Source organism: Bos javanicus, chromosome 25, assembly GCF_032452875.1.
Source record: "Bos javanicus breed banteng chromosome 25, ARS-OSU_banteng_1.0, whole genome shotgun sequence".
NCBI classification, from domain to species: domain Eukaryota; kingdom Metazoa; phylum Chordata; class Mammalia; order Artiodactyla; family Bovidae; genus Bos; species Bos javanicus.
This window is the reverse complement of record NC_083892.1, coordinates 9,522,455-9,531,963: the sequence shown is the minus strand read 5'-3', so window position 1 is coordinate 9,531,963 and position 9,509 is coordinate 9,522,455.

Here is a 9,509-nt window from a genome sequence, read left to right as displayed (position 1 = left end):
TCCCCTGACAGAGATGACAATGCCCCAGTCTTCCTGGGCCTTCCTGACTTTTGAAGGTGCGCTCAACTGGGCTTTCTCATTTCAGTCCTCCAACAGCCCCACAAGGCGGGTGAGACACAACGCTGAGGGCAGGAAAACAGGCTCAGAGAGGCAAAGCCCCTTGCTCGTGATCTCACAGCAAAAAGTGAAACAGTCTTCATTGGAACTAGCCCAGAATTTGCCTTTCACATACTTTGTCTCCCCTCTCCCCTCCACCAAAATATTCTGGATTCATGGGCACTCAGTGTTTATCTGAAGTTTCCACCTTCGGAATGGGTGTTAATAAATGTGCGTGATGGCCAGCTATGGAGACTCTGAGAAGGGCGGATGGGTGAGCTGCTGTTTAAACTCACATAACCCTGGAAATTCCTCGTCCCCAAGCCAGGCTCAGTGGTGACCCTCCAGGCATCATCAGGGAAGAGAGTGGTAATTCTAAGTACCCAGCATGTTTTTGGAGAAAGTGTTTCAAAAACAAGTTTTGGTTTGTTTTCATGGAACTTCCTCCCAAGATGGAGAAACCACAGGGGTGAGTTCTCCTTTCCAAATAAATGCATGATTCTGCTTCTTCAAATCTGACAGTGCAGTGGACAAAGATCACCCCAATTTCAGCAACATCTGGTTGCTCCCATCTAGGAAGAAATGTCCACCATTCTTCAATCAACAAGCATGTTGAATCATTCAGTATTTGTCTTTTTATGACTGGCTTATTTCACTCAGCATCATGCTGTTAATGTTCATCCATGTTCTAGCATGGGTCAGAATTTCCTTCCTCTTTAAGACTGAATAATATTCTGTTGTAGGTATGTATCACATTTTGCTCATTTACTCCTTCACTGGACACAGGTTGCCTCCATGCTTCAGCTATTGTGAATAATGCTGCTATGAATCGGGGTGTACAAATGTCACTTTGAGACTTTGCTTTCTGTTCTTTTGGGTGTATAACCAGAAGTGGGATTGCTGGATCATGTGGTAGCTCTATTTTTAATTTTTAGAGGAACTGCTTTACCATTTTCCACAGTGGCTGTACCACTTTGCATTCCTACCAACAATTCACAAGGGTTCTAATTTCTCCACATCCTCAGCAACCATTTTTTTTTCTTTTTAAATAGTAGCCATCCAGTGAGTATAAAGTGACACTTTATTGCAGTCTTTTTTTCTTAAAGGATTTTTTTGATGTGGACCATTTAAAAAATCTTTATTGAATTTGTTACAATATTACTTCTGTTTTATGTTTGTTTGTTTGTTTGTTTTGGCTTCGAGACATCTGGGATCTTAGCTTCCTGAACATGGACTGAAGCCACACCCCTTGCTTCGGAAGGCAAGATCTTAACCACTGGGCTGCCAGGGAAGTCCCTCTCACAGACTTGATTTGCATTTCCTTAATGATCACTAACGCTGAGCTCCCTTTCATGTATTTATTGGCCTATACTCTTCGGAGAAATGACTGAGTTCTTTGCCCAGTTTGGATTGTGTTGTTTGGGTTTTTGGTTGTTGCCTTTTAGGAATTTTCTATATAATCTGGATATTAATCCTTTATCAGTTACATGATTTGCCAATAATCTGGTTATTAATCCTTTATCCGTTACATGATTTGCAAATTGTCTTTCATTCTGTGGATTGCTTTCTACTCTGTTGACAGCGGCCTTTGGAGGCACAGTTTACACTTTTCTCATTCAGATCAGTTTGTCTATTGTTTGGTGGTCATTGCCTGTGCCTTTGGTGTCATATCCAAGAAATGATTGCCAAATCCAGTGTTGTCAACCTTTGCCCAATGTTTCCTTCCAAGAGTTAAAACTTGTTCCAGGTCTTTGATATATTTTGAGTTAGTTTTACATATAGTGTTAGGAGGAGGTCCAGCTTTGTTCTTTGGCAGGTGAACATTCAGGGTTTTTTAGCACCCATTGTTGACAACACCAACTTTCCCCCACTGAATGGTCTTGGCTCCCCTGTTGAAAACCTTTGACCAAATATGTGTGTGCACGCTTAGTTGTTCAGTCATGTCTGACTCCTTGCGAGCCCATGGACTGTAGCCCGCCAGGCTCCTCTGTCCATGGGATTTCTCAGGCAAGGATGTTGAAGTGGGTTCCCATTTCCTTCTCCAGGGGATCTTTCTGACCCAGGGATAGAACCTGGGTCTCCTGAGTTGCAGATGGATTCTTCACTGTTGGAGCTACCAGGGAAGACCATATATGAGCGTTCAATTCTACATGCTTTATTCTATTCTATTGGTGTACATATCTGTGTTTATGTCAGTACCACACTTTTGATTACTGTAGCTTTGTAGGAAGTTTTGGAATCAGGAAGTGTGAGTCCTCCAGCTTTGTTCTTTTTGAAGATTATCTTGGCTATTTGGGATCTCTTGAGATTTCGTATGTACGGATTTTTCTATTTCTGCAAAAAGGTCATGGGGATTTTGATAGGGATTGCATTGACTCTGTGGATTAATTTGGGAAATATTGACAGCTTAACAATATTGTCTTCCAGTCAGTGAATATAGGACACATTGTATTTCCATTTATTTATGTCTTCTCTGATTTCTTTTAGCAAAGTTTTGAAGTTTTGCTTGTAGGAGTCTTTCACCTCCTTGGTCAAATTAATTCCTAAGTATTTTATTCCTTTTGATGCTATTGTATTCTTAATTTCCTTTCTGGATCATTCATTGTTAGTATATGGAAATGCAACTGACTTCTGTGTTGGTTTTATGTCCTGCTACTTCGCTGAATTCATTTATTAATTCTAACAATTTTTTGGCGTGGACTATTTAGAGTTTTCTAAGGAAATGGCAACCCACTCCAGTACTCCTGCCTGGAAAATTCCATGGATGGAGGAGCCTTGTATTCTACAGTCCATGGTGTTGTCACAAAGAGTCAGACACGACTGAGCGACTTCACTTTCACTTTCACATATCACATCATATCATTTGTGAACAGAGATCATTTTACTTCTTCCTTTCCAATTTCTTTTCTTGCCTGATTGATCTGGCTAGCACTCCATTTCTATTTTGCAGAGGTGGGAATCACCATCTATTATAGCTTTAACCCTCCAAAAATGCATGCATTTCTCACATCCACTTTTATCTCCTCTTCCATGTCTTCCTTCCACTATTCTCTTTTTTAAAAAAAATCCATTCCTGTATAAATTATACTGATGAAGCCTGTTCACAAAGACCTCTCTAGAAAAAGAACAGGTAAGACATCCACCTCTCTTATTTACCTGCTCAGGTTTCTCCTCCAGACAAACATCCGTTAACAAATTTAGGTGACCTAATTCCATGGATAAAGCCTTTCCCATCCTACAGTATCCTTCTTCCTTATTACAAGAGCATTGCTGAATAAAACTCATCCTCGCTGCTTTAACTGGTGTCCCACTTTGTTGATTTTTGATGGAGGGAGCTCAGTCTCGCCATCTTCTGATCTCCCGTTGGGGTTCTGGATTGGCCAGTGGAAGCTGGGAGGCTCAGAGCCTGCCGGCTATCGTGGTCCTTCAGGGTCAGAGCCCTGTGCAGGGAGCAAGTGTGGGAGGTGATGAAGGCAGAAGGGTCCGTGCAGAGGGCAGCAGCAGGCACAGTCTGCCTCCTCTGGGGTCCTCTCACTGCAGCCTATCAGCAGTCATGTCATAGCTTTGCTTCAGCAGCACCGTCTTGAAATGACCCCCCCTCCATCCCATTAACCTGCCCTGGCTCCTGGAGACTATGCTCCAGGTAACAGATCTCCCTCCCATCCGCTGTGTGTCTCAGCCAGGCTAAGCCATTCCGGCTTTCCAGGGTGTCAAACAGAGGAAGATGCTCCATCCATGCCCTGCTTTGAAGTTCCTGTGTCTGGCCTGTATCCAAATCCGGGAGGAGAAGTCACAGCTCAGACCAGCCCCAGCTTTCAGTTTCAGGCTGAGTGTGGGAGGTTGAGGCCAAGCTGAGATCAAGGAAACGTCTCCTGGTTCTGCAACTTTCAGGAAACCCCCTAAAAGTTCCAGAGGGCAGTTAGCTTGTGGGGAGCGGGGGGGCGGTGGGGTGAGAGGAGAGGCTTGGGAGTTGCATGAAGCCCCACTCCTAGCCTCCCTTGCTCCAGATTTGGGGGGGTGTTAGCAGCCTGAGGTCACCAGCCTCCTTTCTGGGCCTTTTTGCCTCCTCTTGTGAGACCTGGAAACAGAATAAAGGATTCCTGAGAGTGAGGCACTCTGCTTCCTTCTCAAAGCTTGTCTGGCTCTTCTCTGATGTACAGAGAAGGCAGTGGTCTGACCTGGTGGGAGGGGAGCAGGGAGAGAAGAGGACTCCTCTGTCCTGGAGGGAGGCAGGGAGTCCTGGTTATAAAGATGGGTCACCAGGGTGGAGGATATTTTACATCCAGAAAGGAACATGAACTTGTGCTATGAGAAGGCAAAACAGCGGTTCCCCTTGCAGGAGGGCACTGGGGGCTGGAAACAGCCTGCGTCTTGATTCTGGGAGCTGGTGACATGGGGTTGCTCTGCTTGTGAAAACACAAGAAGTTGTACACTTATGATTTTGCACTTTTCTGTATGTATGTTATGTTCGACTTCCATTAACATTTTTTTTAATTAGTTTTTTTTGGCCATGCTGTGAGGCATGTGGGTTCTTAATTCCGTGACCAAGGATCGAACCCACGCCCCCTGCATTGGAAGTGTGGACCACCAGAGAAGCCCCTTAAAAAAATTTTTTTTTTTAATTCAATGCAGCTTTGGAGAACAGTCTGGCAGTTTCTCGAAAGATATATAAACCTAGCAATCCCACTCCTAGGTATATACCCAAGGGAACTGAAAAAAAAAATCTATCCACACTAAAACATATACAGGAATGTTCATAACAGCTTACTCAGAAGAGCCAAAAACTGGAAACAACCCAAATGGCTAAATCAAGTGTGATCTACCCATGCAACAACAACAACTCCCATATAATGGAATATTGCCAAGTCACTTCAGTCGTGTCCGACTCTGTTCGACCCCATAGACGGCAGCCCACCAGGCTCCCCCGTCCCTGGGATTCTCCAGGCAAGAACACTGGAGTGGGTTGCCATTTCCTTCTCCAATGCGTGAAAGGGAAAGTGAAGTCGCTCAGTCGTGTCCGACTCTTAGCGACCCCATGGACTGCAGCATACTAGGCTCCTCCGTCCGTGGGATTTTCCAGACAAGAGAACTGGAGTGGGGTGCCATTGCCTTCTCCATAATGGAATATTATTTGCCCTTAAAAAGGAATGAAGCACTGATATATGCTACAACATGAACGAACCTTGAAAACACCATGCTAAGTGAAAGTAGCCAGACAGGAAGGACAAAGCCAGACACCACATATTGTATGATTCCATTTATATGAAATGTTCAAATAGGCAAATTCATAGAGACAAAATAGATGAGTAGGTACCTTGGGCTGGGAAGGAAGAAGATTTGGGGGGATAGTGAATTGGATATACAGTGTAACTTGGACCATTGAAAATGTTCTAAGGTTGACTATGGTGATGACTAGACATCTCAGTACATATACTAAGAGCTGTTGAATTGTATATTTTAAGTAAATAAATCATACAGTATAGGAATAACATCTCAGTAAGTCTGGTCTAATAATTTAGGAGGGCATAGCATTAGAAAGAGTACCAGGCCATCAGAATGAACACCAGACAGGCACACCCACAGGGCTACACAGGTGCCTACCCCAGCTGTTGGGCGAACAGGAGTGTCTGTTGGTTTCTCAGGCCCAGGAAGACTTCAGATCACAGACTGGTTCCACTGTCTTGAATGCAGGAAATGGAAACAAAAGGGGGCCCAACCAGTATGCTCCCCAGAAAGGAACCATGAAAAAAGGATATGGGTGGGAATGTTAATTTGGGAAGCTATCCCAGGGAGGAAAGGAAGTCCCACTTCATGGCGAGGGAGCTGGGATGTTTACCCGACACCGCAGGGCTGCTCCTGGGGCAGGAGGAAGTCAGGAAAGGCCTGGTTGTTCCCAGCGGACATGACTATCTAGTTCTTGTTGTTGTTGTTCAATCACTCAGTTGTGTCTGACTCTGCGACCCCATGGACTGCAACACGCCAGGCTTCCCTGTCCTTCACCATCTCCCGGAGTTTGCTCAAACTCATGTCCATTGAGTCAGTGATGCCCTCTAACCATCTTATCCTCTGTCATCCCCTTCTCCTCCTGCCCTCAGTCTTTGCCACCATCAGGGTCTTTTCCAATGAGTCAGTTCTTTGCATCGTGTGGCCAAAGTATTGGAGCTTCGGCTTCAGCATCAGTCCTTCCAATGAATATTTAGTGTTGATTTCCTTTAGGATTGACTGATTTGATATCCTTGCAGTTCAAGGGACTCTCAAGAGTCTTCAACACCACAGTTCAAAAGCATCAATCCTTTGGTGCTCACCTTTCTTTATAGTCCAACTCTCACATCCATACATGACCACTGGAATAGCCATAACTTTGACTAGACAGACCTTTGTCAGCAAAGTGATGTCTCTGCTTTTTAATCTGGCTCTCACATGCCTTTATTCATGCAACCTCTGTTTACTGAGCACTTACTATGTTCCAGGCCCTAGTAGGGGACCCCGAGGAGGAAAAAAACTCAACTTGACTCCAAAAGACTCTCACAATGAGTCTGCAGTGCCCACAAACCACATGGGAAAGTCCTTCTGTTAGAATCCTTACCAGAAAATGCTTCTATTAGAATCGTGCCTGCCTGGGGGTGTGGGGGGCCACCTGCCTGTCATCAGCATGGGCTACGTGAGCCCCAGGCTCCTGCCCTTCCCCCACAATGCCCAACCATGGCCCTGCCCTCTCTTCTGACGTCCTTGTGGCTTGAGCAGACACCCATGGGCTTCTGTTCTCGATGGTAATGATTCCTTCCTCTAAAAGCAACAGGATGGGGTGTGGCTGGCTGGTGTGGAATATCATTCATGGTTCTTGGGGAACACTTAGACTAACTCATCCTGATTGGGGCTGCAAGTCCTGCATTCCTGGAACTCTCTCCGTCCAGGAAAACAGGGGTGGGAGTGTCACCACCCTAGCTTGTTTCTCCACCACCTGCCCCCAGCTAAACCAGTGCTTCTTAACCTTGGCTTCCCATTGGCATCACCCAGAGGACTTTTTAAAAAATGGCTGCTGGACTTCCCTGGCGACTCAGCGGTAAAGAATCTGCCTGCCAATGTGGGAGACATGGGTTCGATCCCTGATCTGGGAAGATCCCACGTGGCGTGAAGCAACAAAACCTGTGCAGCGCAACTACTGAGCCTGTGCTCTAGAGCCCGGGAGCCACAACTACTGAGCCCCCGTGCTGCAGCTCCTGAAGCCCACACGCCCTAGAGCCCATGCTCAGCAACAAGAGAATGCATTGCAGTGAGAAGCCTGCACCCCACAACTAGGGAGCAGCCCCCACTTACCACAAGTAGAGAAAAGCCCAGACAGCAATGAAGACCCGGCGCAACCAAAAATAAATAAATTAAAAAAAAAAAAAAAAAAGAGTAAGGCAACGAGCTCATTTTTCTAAGAAAAATGCTGCTGGTCCTACTTCGGACCAGTCCATTCAGAGTCTCAGGGATGGGACTGGGCCAGGGTCTTCTGAAAAAATCTCCAGGGGACTCTAAGCATGCTGCTGGATTGAGAGCTCCAGGCCCTGAGAGGATGAGGCCAAGTTTAGCTGGGGATGGATATTGGTCTTCTAGATCTGGTGGGAGCTGAGGAGGAGTGACCAAGGGCCTGGCTGAGGTCGCTGGCTCATCCATTCATTCACCAGTTCCGGACTGAGGGCCTATTGTGGGTCAGGCGCTGTGTCGTGGCTTAGATACAGGTGGGGCAAAAAGGACAGTTAGGACCTGCTTTCATTCCAGAGGGGAACACAGACAGTAAGCAGAGAGGTCGCCTGAGTACTTTCTGATGACAATGTTCAATTGAGTGATGCGTTGATTACTGGGGTCTGTGCGGTGCAGAGCTACTCAGATATTGTCTTAGTTTCCTGGGCCTGCTGTAACAAGACCACCAACCTGTTGTTCAGTAGCTAAGTTGTGTCGTATTCTTTGCGACCCCATAGATTGCAACATGCCGGGCTTTCCTGTCCTTCACTATCTCCTGGAGTTTGCTCAAAGTCATATCCATTGAGTCAGTGATGCCACCCAACCATCTCATCCTTTGCCGTTCCCTTCTCCTCCTGCCCTCAATCTTTCCCAGCATCAGGGACCACCCATGGGTGGCTTAAAACAACAGGAATACATTCTCTCACAGTTCCAGAGGCCAGAAGTCTGAGATCAATGTGTTGGCAGAATTGGTTCCCTCTGGAGGGTCTAGGGAAGCAGTCCTCAACCTTTTAGGCATCAGGCACCGATTTCATGGAAGACAATTTTTCCACAGACCGGGGTGGGGGGGTTGGGGGGATGGTTTCGGGATGATTCGAGCCCTTTACATATTTTGTGCACTTTACTTCTAATCTAATACTGTCACTCATCTGACAGGAGGTACTGGTACCTGGTCTGGAGTTTGGGGACCCCTGCTCTATGGGGTAATCTGCCCACACCTCTCTCCTAACTTCTGGGGCTACTGATGTTCCTTGGCTTCTAGAGGCATCTTCCAGTCTCTGGCTCCATCCGCACATGGCCTTTTCCTCCGTGTCTGTGTTTGACACAGCTTTCTTCTCTGTGTGTGTGTGTCCTCCCTCCTTCTTATAAGGACACCAGTTGCTGGATTTAGCACCCCCTGCCCCAGTGGTCCCCCATGGGTAATCCAGGAAGATGATCTTATTTCCAGATCCTTAATTACACCTGCAAAGACACTTATTCCAAATAAATTCACATGCTCAGATTCCAGGCATTAGGATGTGGACAGATCTTTTCTGGGGCTGCAAGTCAACTTCCTACAGTTATGATGGGCAAGGAAGGCCTTTGAGGGTGTGTCTGGGTGTGAAGTGTTCCAGAAGCTGACCCCAAGGTGTGGGGGGAGCGGGGTGGGGTGGCAGGAAATGCTACTGGGAGGCAGAGAAGAGAGACCTTGAGCAGCGGGAGCCTGGGGCTCCATCCCACTGGGAACCCCAGGAGGCCGCACAGAACGGGAGTATCAGAGACACCCATCCACTCAGGGACGAGGGCACTGGGGCATTTAGACACCAGCTCCTGAAAGCCATTGGCGCAGGGAGCTCCTGAGGATTCACTGCCCCACTGCTGGGCCTGGAGGCTTCTGGAAGACAGAGAAAGCCCCCAGCAAAGAATGGGAGGTGTTTGCAGGCATGGGAACCACGAGTGCCCAGAGGTGCAGGGTGGGGGTGAGGGGCACCAACTGTGGCTGTTCCAGGAGGTGACATTTGAGGAGCCACCTGAAGAATGTGACACTGTTGGTCTGTGATGGGCATGTCAGGACATGTTGGGGACATGTCAGGCATGGAAGAAAGAGCAACCCCCCTCCCCCACCCCGAGGCAGAGGTGAGCTCCCTGACCCAGAGAGCAACGAAGATGGAAGTACAGCTGATGGAAGTTGCCTGGGGGGGTGGGGT